The sequence below is a fragment of the Lepidochelys kempii genome, chromosome 2 (genome assembly GCF_965140265.1).
Source record: "Lepidochelys kempii isolate rLepKem1 chromosome 2, rLepKem1.hap2, whole genome shotgun sequence".
Lineage (NCBI taxonomy): Eukaryota > Metazoa > Chordata > Testudines > Cheloniidae > Lepidochelys > Lepidochelys kempii.
This window is the reverse complement of record NC_133257.1, coordinates 133837058-133852298: the sequence shown is the minus strand read 5'-3', so window position 1 is coordinate 133852298 and position 15241 is coordinate 133837058. Positions and strand designations below refer to the sequence as shown.

The following is a 15241-nucleotide window of genomic DNA, read 5'->3' as shown; positions in this document are numbered from 1 at the left end:
CCATGCTATTTAGCCTGACTTGAGGGGATGCAATGCTGTTTGATTCATGAACCATGTTACTTGACAGTTAGAAAGAGCTCCTGAATTTCAGTGCAAGTTAGTAGATGCCTATGGAGGCTGAAGATCTTTGCTAATCATAAGCAGGCAGAATCTGTATATTTTTTCTAGTTACCAAGTTAGACAGGAATAGATACTCCCACATTCAGATCTCCCTTTCGAAAATAGATACAAATATGGAAAGTTTCACTGATTTATTTTTTTTTAATTCTGTCTTACGGTATGAGCTAAATTGCTTGATGCAGCTATTTTAAAAATGTACAGTAATAGACGGTAATTTTCTTAATATCAAAAACCACATTAAGACTCTGAAGAAGTCTAGTCAATGTAGCACCATGACACACAGTCTCCAATAAGAACTAAAGATGTGCAGAATTTTCTTCATGCTGAATTGGAATTTAATAACACAGCTCCTTTTTATTGATACAATTTGTGTGTGTAACTCCCGATGCACAGAAAACACTCTCCAAACATCTATCATAAGATCTTCAGATGAGGACATGGGCAAGTTGTCTGAATTAGCCATCAGTCACCAACAAGCATTCCTGAGGTAAATTCTGTCGAAATTACTTCATATCTGTTCAGCATGTCTGTATGAAATGCCCTAGAAAGAAATTCAAACTGACAGACACCCAGCTAGAAATATTGAAGGTTCAGTGGAAATCAGCTGTCAATGACTATTTCATCTAGAACTCTAGACTTCTTGTTGGTTTATGACATATTTCTCATAGGTTTTTAATCTTTGCTATTAAATTTTAGTCCCACTTTACCAAGTTTTGCGGTGGTATTCCATTGTAGGGTTTTTTTGTTCCAACTTTACTACAGCTGTAGTAGGACTATTGGACTTGGTTCAACATTACAGCCATCCAATTTTACACCAGAGTAACAACATTGATTTCATCAGCGTCTCATCAGCATAAAATTGGAGCAAGGCAGCAATGAATCAGACCCATTGTTCGCTCTTAAAGTGGCAGGACAACAGCACAGTAAAATAGTTTTCCATTTCCATGTTTATAGTTGGGCCAGTAGGAGGGAATCATGGACCTTTCTATCCTATTCTCTCAGGAGGGAAGAACTAAATCCACTAAGTTCAAAATTTTACAAATCTTTTATACATTTTTTTTGGTAGCTCACAAACCAGTTGTGTACTCCTTTTCTTTTTGCGAATACAGACTAACACGGCTGTTACTCTGAAACCTCTCCTCCTTCTGTAATTCAAATTTTGTTTTTTTCCCCCTCTGTGGTAATTCATTATTTTTTTGTTAAAAAATAAAATTCCAAAGCCTTTTCAGTTAAAGGGAAACCTTTTAGGAATAAAATAGCATGTTACCCCTAAAATAAAGGCCAGTCCAGTGGGGTAGGTGCCCTGCATATGATTTACACCTCATATTGTAGGTAAGATTGTTCGTAGAGCAGTGTGGGTGTGCAAAGGGGCAGAAAGAGCACCAGGAACTTCCCTCTTTACACCTGCACTTGGACCAAGCGCAATGATAGTCTTTGCACTCTCTGGCAGGAAGACAATATGAGGCTTGTGCTCGGCTGCATGGTTTGCTAGGTGCTAGATTATCTAAATTGGATAGGGGGTGGCAGAGCAATGCCCTTGTTCCCTACATACGAAATAATCAGTAGAGCTGTCTGGGTACCTCCTGGAGCTCTTTCAGTGGGGAAGTGCACCTCCACACACTGCTAATGAGAGGGAGGGTTGTGCTTTAAATGTACAGTGTTTCCCTGTATTAGTATTTTAGCTTGTCTTCTCTCCTCTGATCTCATCTACATTCTTTCACAATGTCACTGTAGTGCAACATTTGCCCAATAATGCCTGAGTCCAAGTCGAGCTCTGAACCCTCAATATGTGAATTAGCCTGACCTAAACAAACCATTCCTCAAACTAATTTTCCCTCTGATACGCTCTTTTGTTTTTAAAATAGGCAGATAGGTAGCTCCTCAGTACTTCAAATACTTGTTTCATTATGCAACATCAAACATGATCTTTGAGTGAATAACAGCCATCATTATCATAAAGGGCAGCCATCCAATACATGGTGTTTGGGCAACATCATCACTTTAGGATCCTGCCACACTTTGTATCTGTTTACTAACCATTCAAAAACTGAATGCTCCAAAGTGAGCATATATTACATGTTCACAAATTCAGGGTAAATTCATCTAACTGGAAAGAATCTGCACAAAGCTCCTAGTCTAAGCCTTTGTGGGCATGACAAAGATACAGTGATAATAGATCAGGACCTGTAGGCAACTTACGGTTTTGTACTAACTGCAGGGCTGAAATCCTGGCCCCAGTTGAAGCCAATTGCAAAACTCCCACTGACTGAAGTGGGGCCAAGACTTCATCTCAGGAGAGCAAATTAACTGCTAAAAATGCAAAATCACTTTATGATCTTAGTAGAATGTGTGCTTTAACGGCAGTCTTTTGGTAGGAAACAGTTACTGTCCAATTTTCTTCTCTGACTGCATGTCTCACTTGTAATCAATCAGGTTTTGTCCGAGCAAGGACTTCAGAACCAGACCATGAGTAGAACTGCATTAGGATTTGGCACTGCATTAAGGTGATTATAATCATATTAAGATTTTCAAGAACCCCAAATACTTAACTGAAATCCTGAAATTTTGTATTTTCTTATTAAATGTTAAAGTATGTATAGTCTGTTGGATTAAATGATGCATCTTTCATATCCTGGAGCTACTTTCTTCATCTGCTTTTCATCCAATTCTTTTCCCGTCCTTTCCCATTATTTTGTCTCAGGCCTTGCTGTACCTAAAAGGTGTCTGGGTTTCTGTGGCATGAGGCTCTGTAAGGTTTTTTTTGTTCATTTGTTTTTTAATCTTTTTCCAGGACTTTCCAGGTGTGTAAACACCTTTAATATATATTAGCACTGAGAGGTCTTCTCTCTCCCATGTGCATCTGTGTAACTCCCATTAATGATAATGGTGTTTATACTTTCATATTAAGAGGAAAAGAGACTCCTTAAATATAAGCAGATCTGCTTTAATCAAATTGTTTATGCAATCTTTACCTGCCATATTTTTAAAGAATTTTTATTTTTTTTACCATATTCCAGTCAAATCTGTAATGACGGTAAAGCATCGTACAGATGCAAATCAATGAATGCAAATATCTTTAGGCTACAATCCTGCAAACACTTACACATGTGCTTAACTTTGATTTCACTGTGACTACTCATAGTAAAGTTAAGCATGTGCATAATTGTGTGCAGGATCAGGGTTTTTTATATAACCTTTGAATACCAAACATTCAGTAAAGTGGGCAATAAATATCCTCCCTTAACAGGAGTGGAGAAAAACTGAGATTTTTTTTACATAATAAAGGTTAACTATTATATATCGTGAACAAATTCTAGTGAGAATCACTTATGTAAATATCAATTTTCCTAAGAAGTTTTTAAATGAATTATGATCAGAGATTAGATAAGGATGGGAAACATATATGGGGACGAGTCCATCAATATGCTTTATATTAATTCAAGATAGGTTAACATAAAGTACTGATATATCTGTGATGCCATGTGTACATTGCATAGATTTAACTACTGTTCCTTTTTTTTTCAGATAAGTCCATTGACACCCTCCCTGTATACCTACACATTTATACTTAGTGAAGTTCCGATTGTATGTCCTTTTCTTCTGTTTTCATCTTTGAAGAGTCATACTTTACCTTCTCTCCCTCAGATTGTCTTGTCTGTCATTCCCTAACTAAAAGGTTATTTCAATTTTAATTACTAACAGCATTTTGTTAACCCTCTCTGATCACTTGGGATTATATACTTAAATATATTGAAAAGGACAAGTACTATCAATCCAATGCTTTCCTACACACTATTTTATTTTTACTTGAGCAGTTTGTGGCTAAAAAATTCGAAGAATTTGCTTTTCACTACTTACTGGACTTTTAAAATGATATTTAAAGGATTTTTAGGGGTCATATGCATTTGATAGATTAGTGAATAAGATCATTAGTGGGGATGTGTCTAGGTCTTGACATCCATGAAAATAACGAGTAACTTAGATAACTGGTGCAGTCTGAGGCTTTAATTAAGCTTTAGTTTCACCCTAGGAGGTGGGATACATCAGTTGCCAATGGCTGGATCAAGGGTGAGTCTGGGTTATTGTAAGCCTCATATGTGAAAGATCTGAAAACAGAAGCAGCTGCTGTTGAGCTTGGCTGGCACAGTCACTGCCATGAGCATTATTAACAGTCTAGCTGCTGGCACTTTTGTATTGGTTTGGCTGGTCAAAAAAACAGAGTGCCTTGGAATCGACACAGAGTGTAAACCTTCTTTAATTATCAAAGGCCAAATCCTGTGGCACCCTGTGAATCCACAAAGGAATAAAACGCATGTCGGTAGCACCAGGACAACGCTGTGCAGCTTCACACCCAGAGTATGGGGCAGAATCTGCAAAGCAGGTCTCCACAGCTCACTAAAATCGATGAGACTGAGGAAGGAGCACAAGGCAGAGATATCCTGCAGGGCTGGCAATTTGCAAATAAGGCTGACTCTTTGATCATCAGGGTGCCAACTCTCTGAACCCAGTCTGATTCCAAGATAAGTCACGTCAGTAAGAGCCATCTGGACTTTTTCAGGGTTGATCATAAACCCTGACCCATGGACCTTTCCCAGTACAGCATCCAGAGTCTCTAAATTTGCCTGCCTGGTGGTGCTGGAAATTAATATGTCATCAACATAACTTAGGATATATTCTGTGTTCCTTATGTCCCTCCACATTCCAGAGACTTGCTTATGACAAATAGAGGGGTGTTTTGCAGCCTTTGTGGGATTCTGCTGAATGTGTATTATTGTCGCTCATAGGTAAACGCAAACTTATGGTGGGAAGTTGCATGGAGGGATATTGAAAAGAATGTGCTTGCCAAGTGAAGCACAATAAAGCATCTTGCCCTGATGTGTAATTGCTGCCATAATTTCATTATATTTGGCCACTACCAGAGTGGGGTGGAAGATGGCAGCCTTCACAGGGCCCACTTTGTTAAGTGAGAATTCACAATGAATACCATCAACTCGGCCACCGAACATTGCTCAGCAATCTCCCAGTTATCAGAGCAGCAACTCAACTCAACTACCGGAGCAAGCCTACGTTTTACATGGTTTAGCTCACTGTGGTCCACTGTTAGGTGCCAGGTTTTGTGGTCCGCCTTAAACACTGGCCAAATAGGGGAGTTACAGGAGCTCTCTGTTTCCCTGACCACCCCTTGCTGAACTAGGGCCTTGATGGTAGGTTCTAGCCCTTCTATGGCAGCAGCAGGGTACCTATACTGCTTTAAAGGCCTTGGGTCGGGTCCATCCATCCAAACCGCCGCTACAATTTTGCCATATTGCAATATGTGTATAGCTAACGCTCCTGGATATTTCATTACCACTTCAGTTATGTCAGATTCCCATTTAGGCATAATGATATTTTCTGGAGCCTTCAGGGCAGTGACCCAATGAGGCGCTGGTATTAGGCCATGCTGATTTGCTTTCTTGCAGTGGATCAGCTGTCTGTTAGCTAAGTCCATGATCAAATTTAGCTTTGCCAAAAGGTTGATTCCCAGGATGCCCTGGATGCCAAAGGTGGCTCGGGTTGACTCTGGGTATAGTGCACTTAATAGATCTTGTAAAGGGCCTCATGCTGCTACCCCCATTAAAATCCCTCTAGGATCCTTCTTGTTGCTACGGGAATCGGTTTTATTCTAGGTTCTTCCATGGAACACAAAAGGGAAACAGGCACCCATGTCTACCATCATAGGTTGGCTTAGTTCCCCCGAACTCTCCCTCCATGGTGACCATTGTTACAGGTCTTCCCCAGCTATCATGGAATATGGGAGCCTTATCTGGGGAATGAGGGGGAGTCCGGTCCCATCACAATACGATGGAAGAGGTGGCTGCCTGTTCTGGTTGGCTCTTTTTATTTAGAGCCTACCTTTGCAGAAGCTCTTCAGTGGGCAGCCTGTCAAAATCTTCTCTGTTTTCAAACACAGCAGCTGTTTCCACACCAGGTTGTGGAATGCTTTCTGTTCCTCCCGGTGCAGGCTGCTTGATTGTCCTTCTCAATTTTGGTGAGATGCTGCTAGTCTTTTAGTGCTTTGGGAATAGCTGGGACTTCCCTGAGAACTTTTCCTGAACTCCTTCTTTCCCTTCTCAGTTACCACAGACACTCGTTTTCTGGGGGCAGACGATGGGAAAACTTCCCGCTGAATTTCAAATGACTTTCGCAGGTGATTTTTGATCTCCCTCAGAGTGATTATCTGGGGATCCTGTGCTCCCAGGGCCACCTTGAGCATAGGGGTGAGTCCTTGCCAAACTGCCTCTCTAAATTTGGGAGTGTCATAGGATGATGCTCCAGATGGCCAATAGAGGAGGGTTTCTTTTTTTTCTGTTTAAATATTTCTCTGGACATTCAGTGGCCCATTGGCGCTCAGAATAATAACAGCCAATCATGTTCTGGCGCAGATAATAAAATTTTAAAATGCCTTCATATAACTGCAGATTGGAATCTATATCTGCAACCTGAAGTGTCCAGGGAGGGCACTAAAACCCTCCCCTGACACTTGGCTATGAGGTCGTTCAGGTCCTGCACCTGCGTCTATTGTCTCTCAATCTGTGATGAATGAATCCTATTCTGAGCCTTGATTGCCTCCACTCTGCAACCCGTCTTTTCTAATTCTATATTACAAGCCTTAAACAGATTTTCCAGTTCCTGAACCCTATCTGCCAGTGTTGTGCTATACTTATTTAGCTCCACACAGACTGAATACAGGCCATAAATCAGAGCCCACTTTTTAACCTTCTTGGAAGACTTTGGTTTATCCTGGACGAAAGCCTCCCACTTTGGGGTCAGAGTGGCAAATGAGTCCCTCCCCTGAAACAGTCCCTCTCCCCAGAGGCTCTTCCCTTTTCTCAATAAGTACACACCAAACACAAGGGAATTTTTATTCTGCTCCGGCAGCCACCTGGAGGATCCATAGGTCTGTATGTTCATGGTGGCTGGTGTGACAGGAACCGCCAGGACCATGGGCTGTATTGCCCACTACCAGGGCTGGATTACTCTCCTGTGGGCCTGGGGCTATTAGATTTTGTGGGGCCCCTGTATACAAGTCTTTTTCCTGGGAGGGAGTTTGGTGAAGGAGGGGTCTGGGGCAGGGGATTGGGGTGCAGGAGCGTGTGCGGGGTCTGGGAGGGAGTTTGGGTGCAGGAGGGGGATCCTGATCTGGAGCAGGGGGTAGGGGTGGAGGAGGGGGGTGCGAGGTGTAGGCTGGGAAATGCTTATCACAGGCGGCTCCCGGCTGGTGGCACAGCAGGGCTCAGGCAGGCTGCTTGCCATAGCCCCACGCTGCTCCCAGAAGCAGCCGGCTGCTAGCATATCTCTACGGCCACTTGGGGGAGGGGGACAACGTGTCTCTGTGTGCTGCCCGCAAGCACCAACCCCGTAGCTCTCATTGGCCAGTTGAAGACTGTGCTGGGGGTGGGGGCAGCGCACGGAGCCGCCACCCTCACCAGGGGCTGCAGAAATGTGCTAGTAGCTGGCTGCTTCTGGGAGCGGCATGGAACCACGGCATGCAGGCAGGCAGCCTGCTGAGCGCCCAGCGGTGGACTTTTAGTGGCCCAGAGTTGGAGATCTCTGCCTGTGATTTATTTTTGCGGGGCCCCCCTTGAGCCGGGGCCCTGGGCTGCCGCCCCTAAAGCCCCTGCCTTAATCCGGCCCTGCCCACTACTAGTGCCCTATTTGCTTCGCAGCAACAGTTGAACACACCTGACACTGGCCGGCATGTGCTGGAGACAGGAATATCTCCCCCAGTGGCAGTATCTGCTACTTTACTGGTGGGCTTGGTTATGTCCGGCTTAAGCCAAACTGGTCTCAGTGTCCACGCTGGCCAGGACAAGATGATTTGTTCCCCCTAATCCTGCATCTATCATGGGGTTGTTACAATCCCAAATGAAAACACACAATGGGGTAAGGCGCAAAATAGTTGACAAGATTTATTAAACTAAGGTAAGTTAACAAAGAGTAGGACCCCCAAACTTGTAGGACCAGGTATAAGCAAACTTGGCAGCTAACATATAAAGAGAGCATGAAGGTCAGACCTACCCTAAGTACACAGGTAGATGGTGAGAGTTACTGAGATGTCACTATACCATATCTCCCTCCATGCTGCAACCACCATTCCAGAGGACATGCGTCCATGCTAATGACAGATTCTGCTCCATAACGATCTAAAGCAGTGCAAACCGACAAATGTTCATTTTCATCATCTGAGTCAGATGCCACCAGCCAAAGGGTGATTTTCTTTTTTGGTGGTTCGGGTTCTGTAGTTTCTGCATCAGAGTGTTGCTCTTTTAAGACTTCAGAAAGCATGCTCCATACCTCGTCCCTCTCAGATTTTGGAAGGAACTTCAGATTCTTAAAACTTGGGTTGAGTGCTGTAGCAATCTTTAGAAATCTCACATTGGTACTTTCTTTGTGTTTTGTCAAATCTGCAGTGAAAGTGTTCTTAAAACAAACAACATGTTCTGAGTCATCATCCAAGACTGCTGTAACAGAAAATATATGGCAGAATGTGGGTAAAACAGAGCAGGAGACATACAGTTCTCTCCCAAAGAATTCAGTCACAAATTTAATTAATTATTTTTTAAATGAGCGTCATCAGCATGGAAGCATGCCCTCTGGAATGGTGGCTGAAGCATGAAGAGGCATACGAATGTTTAGCATATCTGGCACGTAAATACCTTGTAATGCTGGCTACAAAAGTGCCATGTGAACACCTGTTCTCATTTTCAGGTGACATTGTAAATAAGAAGAGGACAGCATTATGTCCCGTAAATACAAACAAATTGTTTGTCTGAGCGATTGGCTGAACAAGAAGTAGGACTTGAGTGGACTTGTAGGCTCTATAATTTTACATTGTTCTGTTTTTGAGTGCAGTTATGTAATAAAAAAAATACATTTGTAAACTGCACTTTCACGATAAAGAGATTGCACTACAGTACTTGTTTGAGGTTAACTGAAAAATACTATTTCTTTTGTTTATCGTTTTTAGCGTGCAAATATTAGTCATCAAAATAATAAGATAAAGTGAACACTGTACACTTTGTATTCTGTGTTGCAATTGAAATCAATATATTTGAAAATGTAGAAAAACATCCAAAAATATTTACTACATTTTACTTGGTATTCTATTGCTCACCAGTGTGATTAATCACAATAAATTTTTTTGAGTTAATCGCGTGCGTTAACTGCGATTAATCGACAGACCTAGTTACAAAAGATATGGCCACTGAGATTGCTATGGATGTTAACATAGCATTAACTATTGACTCATTTATTTGATTTTTATTGATTATGTTTCCTAGAAATTGCATTTTAGCAATATTAACTCAAAGCTATCTTTCCCCCTGGTAATTGTGGTATGTAGTTTGTAAGTAGATTCCTTTACACTTATAAAACATATTTTTATTAACTATATAGTGCATGTGTTCTCTCTCTTTCTCATGCCCACCCACCCACACGCACATAGACATCAGTACTAAAAGCCACGACTGCTTCTCATGCCTTGGTGGGTGCCAAATGAGCCAAATAGCCTCTATACAGCTAGTAGAATTCTCAGCTTTCCCGTGACAACTTTTACAGTGCAGTTATCTTGTCAATATGGAAAAAACTCTGTGGCACATTGAGGATTTGGGAGCAATGTAAAATAAAAATATTGTATACAATTAATAATTCAAAGGATACTCTACTGGTAGGACAGTAAGGAGAAAGTCAAGCGGCAGCAGGGAGTGGTAAACACATCTATGGACCCTTCTGCATATGACATAGGGTCCTGCTATTAAGTAAATTACCTACACGTCTCAGCTAATGGAAAACAAAACCAAAGACCACCTTATCTTAGCCTTCCTTACGATGCAAAAGAAAGGATGGGAAGGAAAGCCGTGTCCTTTATAGAATTCACATTTTAAAATCCCACAGCCCCAGTTAAGGTTATAATTTCACCAATCATGAAAGGTGAAGACTCTAGTGAATTGTGAAGTTCCTCTTCGCATTTTTATTCTTTACCTGAAGAATTGACAGAGAATCCCATCTATAATACACAGGAAATGCTTATAATGCCATATTTATTTGTGAGAAGAGGGGCTCTTTTTAGTTGTTACAATTTTAACAGTGGTAAAGCATCAGCCAGAAAGGTTTCTATTTATATTAGGTTTCTTTCCACTGTCTGCTGTTTATTTTTATGAGTATCTTTGGGATGGTTACCCTGGTAACCAATGTGGGCATTGGCTGTAAATGACTGTACTGTAAACTCACACTTGCAGGGCTTGTAATGTTTGGAAAATAATTATTTTAATGGTAAAAAGAGTGGGGTGGAGTTTGCTAGGAAAAATTAAAGAGAAATTACTACTTACGTTCTCCCTCCTTTACTCACTCTTAACTTCTGTTGCTGCACTTCATGCCAATACTAGCCTCTGTTAGCTACAGGAGAGAGCTAAATCTGTGACAGTACTTTCAGTGGATTTTGCAGTTTTATCCATTTTAAAAGCAAAGTCACATCTTTCATGGCCATGTTGCAGCATGTGTGTTCTGGAATGGTTTGCTGTATCTGAAGTGAGGTCATCTAAATACATAATGTCAACTAGTTTTATTTCAGCAAGATTCAAATTCCAAAAGGCTACCAAAATGCACTTTTCCATCTACCTCTTCTAGGCCTCCAGTTCTGTAATTCTGCATAGAGCTGCCCCTAACGTTTAGAATAGACAATATTTTATTAGCCATTAATGAAATGACTGTTTATATTGTAGAGGGAAAGGAAGCAATGTAAAGGCCTGCATTTTTTTAAGCCATAAAGGGATAATAGACAGATGAAGGCAAACTCTAAATATTAGGACATTCGTGCTTTGGGATTACGTTTGCATTTTTATGTATTTTACTCTTGAAGCAATCATTCTATTTTATTGTGATATAGCAATCAACACTCACCAAGCTATCTACACATACTGCAACATTAAAAAGTTACAGTTGGCAGCATTATTTACTGATTGTAGCACAGTAAGATCTTAAAATAGGAGTCAAAATTATTAGACTAAAGCAAAAATCTGTCACATTAAGAGTACTAAGTACTGTCTAATAGATGCAAAAGTGATTTTGTAAACCAACTGCCCCAACCACACATATGTATATTATACTGGTAGCTGAGAGTGCCTGTGGACACTTGAATTGACCATTATAACCCCTTGTTTCCATTTGATCATACATTTCTGAAAGTTTCACCAAGCAGGATGAAATTCCCAGGCCTGGTCTCTGTTCAAAGGAGGAGTTCAAAGGAAAGGGTGAACCAAATGTGTGTTTAAAAATACATTTCCATAGACCCTTGCCTCACTCACTACATAAAACTCCGCAATGGTGAACCTTATTCAGTGTATACTGGTTGCTCATACCATCCAGGAAAGATATTCCATGGCTCCCCTCCCTGCCCCTCTCCATGTCTGTCCAGCTACAACCCACAAATTCAGGTGAAATCTCAAAAGCGCATTATAAACCTGATCTAATATTCCAGTCTGACTTCAGCGAACTTTGGATCAAGCCCTATTTTCAAAATGGAGGGGCTGATGACTACCTGATGGGAGATGTAAATGGTATTGTCACAACTCCCAGCGTACACTTCATTCTGATTTTCAGCATGAATGCCCTGTGTGCCTCATGGCACAGGGGAGTATAGGGCCTTAAGTAATCTGCCATCGTATCTCGTAAAACACAAATAAGAACTCGACTCTCAAAATACTTGATAGACATGAAGTTCAGTTATAGGACTCTACAATAGTCTGTAGCCCTTAAAGGGATCTCGATGTCATAGAAATCATTTTAAAAAATCCCTCTTCTTTTTGGCATCAAAATGTTTCAAGGTGGTATAAACAGCAGAAGCATTCCTTTTAAGGAATGAAGATACCCTTTGTATGCCACTGTCATAAAAAATGGTGCCTGGTAAACTTTGCACTGAATAAAATCTTTCAAAGATTTCTAAGAGGCACTAATGGTGCTTTAAAGAGATGTTTTAATGTGTTGTGTGATATGACGTATGGCATTCAAGTAGTGTATTTTAACTAATGGATCAGAACATGTGATGCAAAATCTATAGGAAAATACAGATGTCACTCCGTTAGAATATGTTATAAATTCCTACGAATATAAAGCGATAAAGGCATGCTGCTTTTTTTTTAATTGTATTGCTTCTTAATGTAGAAGGAGAACAATGATAGTTCTAAGATGTGCTATTTACTGTAAACTCCAGCAATTTAGTAAATAAAACTCTTAACAGTTGGGCTGTTCTAATATCGACACTAAAACCTATGTTAAAAATGTCAAACCACACTGATTAGTTCTCTCCTATAATGTGTATAAAATAATGTGTTATTTTTTGTGTGACTCATTGCAGCAAGAACTTAATATGCTCTTCACTTAAATCCTAGTAAGTTAGATCTGTACACATTACCAGTATGCATTGATAAATTGAGGCCATACCTACAAACAAGCTTTATGCCCTTTGAAGAATAAGTAAATCTTGCTTATTAAATAGGCATGCACTGGATCATGCAATAAAACATTTGGATTATTCTGGAGATCCTTGAACCAAAGACTTGCTTATTTCACAAATTAGCTAAGGAGTACAGCAGCCAATGATGTCACCAATTCATGCAGCACTAAAGGCATCTTAAAAGTACAGCAGGTGCCTTTTCCTGCTATTTTATAATGCTGTGTTCTGGATTTTTCCCGGGCATGGAAGATTAAAATGTCACCCGAACACTTTTCCATATTGGAGACAACCAACTGGAATCAACATACAGTAAAATTGGATACTGTCTTATTTTAATATGTTTATAAATGGCTAATAAATATTTTAATTCCTTTATAAAAGTAATTAACATTTTTTATCTTTTAAAAAAACCTCTACCATCTTTCCTGCCCTTCCACCTGTATAATTCTAACATTTATTTTAAGCGGTGGAATTTTAGGGTTTTTTGCAATGTAGCTTTCCAGTTTTGTTCTACCATAATGATTACATCAGCTATGTTTAAGTGATAAAGACATGAGTTTACAGGAGCAATGGAGTAAATGCATTAAGGAGGTGCTGTAGCACTAGCAGTTAATCATAGTATGCATCATCAAAATATCCTGGTGGTCTCGCAGGGACAATAAATTAGTAGTGATTTAGCTTTTATAAGCAAATGCAAGGGATGATCATTTACAAAAACATATGTTACTTCAGTTACAAACACATACAACAAGCTTAAACTCTCAGGCACCATAGGTTGGCAATAATTATCACTTGTAACAGAGGTAAGAAATTGAGTAGCATATATCTTTGTTATTATGAAAGTATCTATTTAGTATATAAGAGGCTGATCCTGTGCTTCCTGCCAGATTCTGAGCCCCCTCAACTCCCTTTGAGTGCAATGAGAAAGAGTCAATGGAAGCTGAAAGTGCTCAGCTACTCACAAGATGGGGATGTAAAGAACAAACATTATTGGAGCATTTTTATAAATATATATTAGAATTAGGAAAGATGCATATCGTAAAACTTCATATTCTGTAAACATTCTCCAAAGCTGCTGAAGTATGTCTGGAACCAGACAAAGATTCAGACAATATTGTAATCAAATACTCTTCTTTCCCAGTCTTACTGTGTGGAGTATATTCTAATAGACTAGGATACACTGGATGATGATCTTATTTGACCTGGTGTTAGAATATTCTTGGTGTAAAAAATAAAGTGTGATGAGCTGCATTTGTCTGAAATGTTAGAAATGTCAGATTAATTCCTCATATGCACAAAGAAGGGATTCTGATTAAGTATGGATCTGTGGGAATTCAACCTCACTATAGGCGGACCTGGTAGCATTGTTATTATTAAGGTTTTCTGACACTTCCCATTATAAGATCCTTTATTGAGTTCCTTATAACTTTGCCAAACTAAGTGTTTGGGCTGAAATTTTCCATGCCCAGTGTCTGAAGTAATTGTTTTGGAAAATTCTAGCTAAAACTGTTCAGCCATTTCTGAGAACAAGGCTATGGAAAGATGCATTATTTTACAAATAAAACTGTTGACACTTTCTTTGGAAAACTCTAGTGTTCCTATGCTTGGGGCAGAGACTTAGAATTTGACAGAGGTGTGTGGCCTTTGTGTCAGGAATGTGTCTTGTGCTGTTCCTGTGTTTAGGGGCGGGGGGAGACCCAAATTTGGCCAAGTTATAAGCATATTGAAAAATTGCATTAAACACATGCTAAGTGGATTTTAGCAGTCAACATTTCTGAAGATTTCACACACCCTGAACATGCTCAAGCCTCTTACAACTCCTAAGATTTATACTTGGATACATTGTGCATGTACCATCTCCATAGAGTGATTTGGCATGCTTCATCCCCTCACGGCCCCTAAATGTGATAAGATTGTGCCATGATGGAATTTGTTTTTGTTTTTTTCAAATCACATTCAAAGAGTACTATTAAGGTTGTAAAGTCAAACACTCAGAAGTTAGGAAATGCCAAAATTAAGGTTGCCTTTTCAACCTTAATTCACCCCCTTGTTTATATACATTAGGATAGTCTTAAATGACATGATCACATACCATTTTTTCCACAGGGCCCTGTTTTCTTTGGTGCATAGGATGGACTTGTTCTGGGTGTGAATCTGGTTTGTATTGTAAAGGAGAATGTTGTCTGCTTTATTTATTGCAGAAGTTGGAAGGTATGTGGTGAATGTACCAGGAAACTGCAGGAAGAGAGAGGATGGTATCCAGTTTAAGGCAGTTGAATGCTTCCCTTTCACTGTACACATACAAACTGAAGAAAAAGTATTCCCATCTATGATCATCAAAATTTACGGATAGGTAAAGTAAGAAAAATTCTGCTTGAGAACTTATTAGAGTTTGACTTAAAGATATTTACTTTGTATATTTTGACATGGGTCATTGACAATTTGTGTTTCATTGGTTATAAAGCTTTTAACTTTTTTGAATTTCAGTGTCTACTCTCCTTAAATAGCTAGTGGCTAACCCTGCCCCCCCCCCAATAATTTTCCACAACTATGAAAATTTAAATGTTTAAAATAGAAAAATGCTTCAAAATATACATTAATCCATCAAAATCATAAAAAGAAAAATTGAAT

At 39.8% G+C, this 15241-nt stretch overlaps 1 long non-coding RNA gene across 1 annotated transcript; it reads left to right on the top strand.

Annotated features, from left to right (window-relative positions):
• Nucleotides 1-531: 531 nt before the first annotated feature.
• On the top strand, nucleotides 532-14957 carry LOC140907095 (uncharacterized). The gene is made up of 3 exons (XR_012157371.1): nucleotides 532-607; nucleotides 2554-2624; nucleotides 14812-14957. It is a non-coding gene; the product is annotated as an uncharacterized lncRNA (long non-coding RNA).
• Nucleotides 14958-15241: the final 284 nt, after the last annotated feature.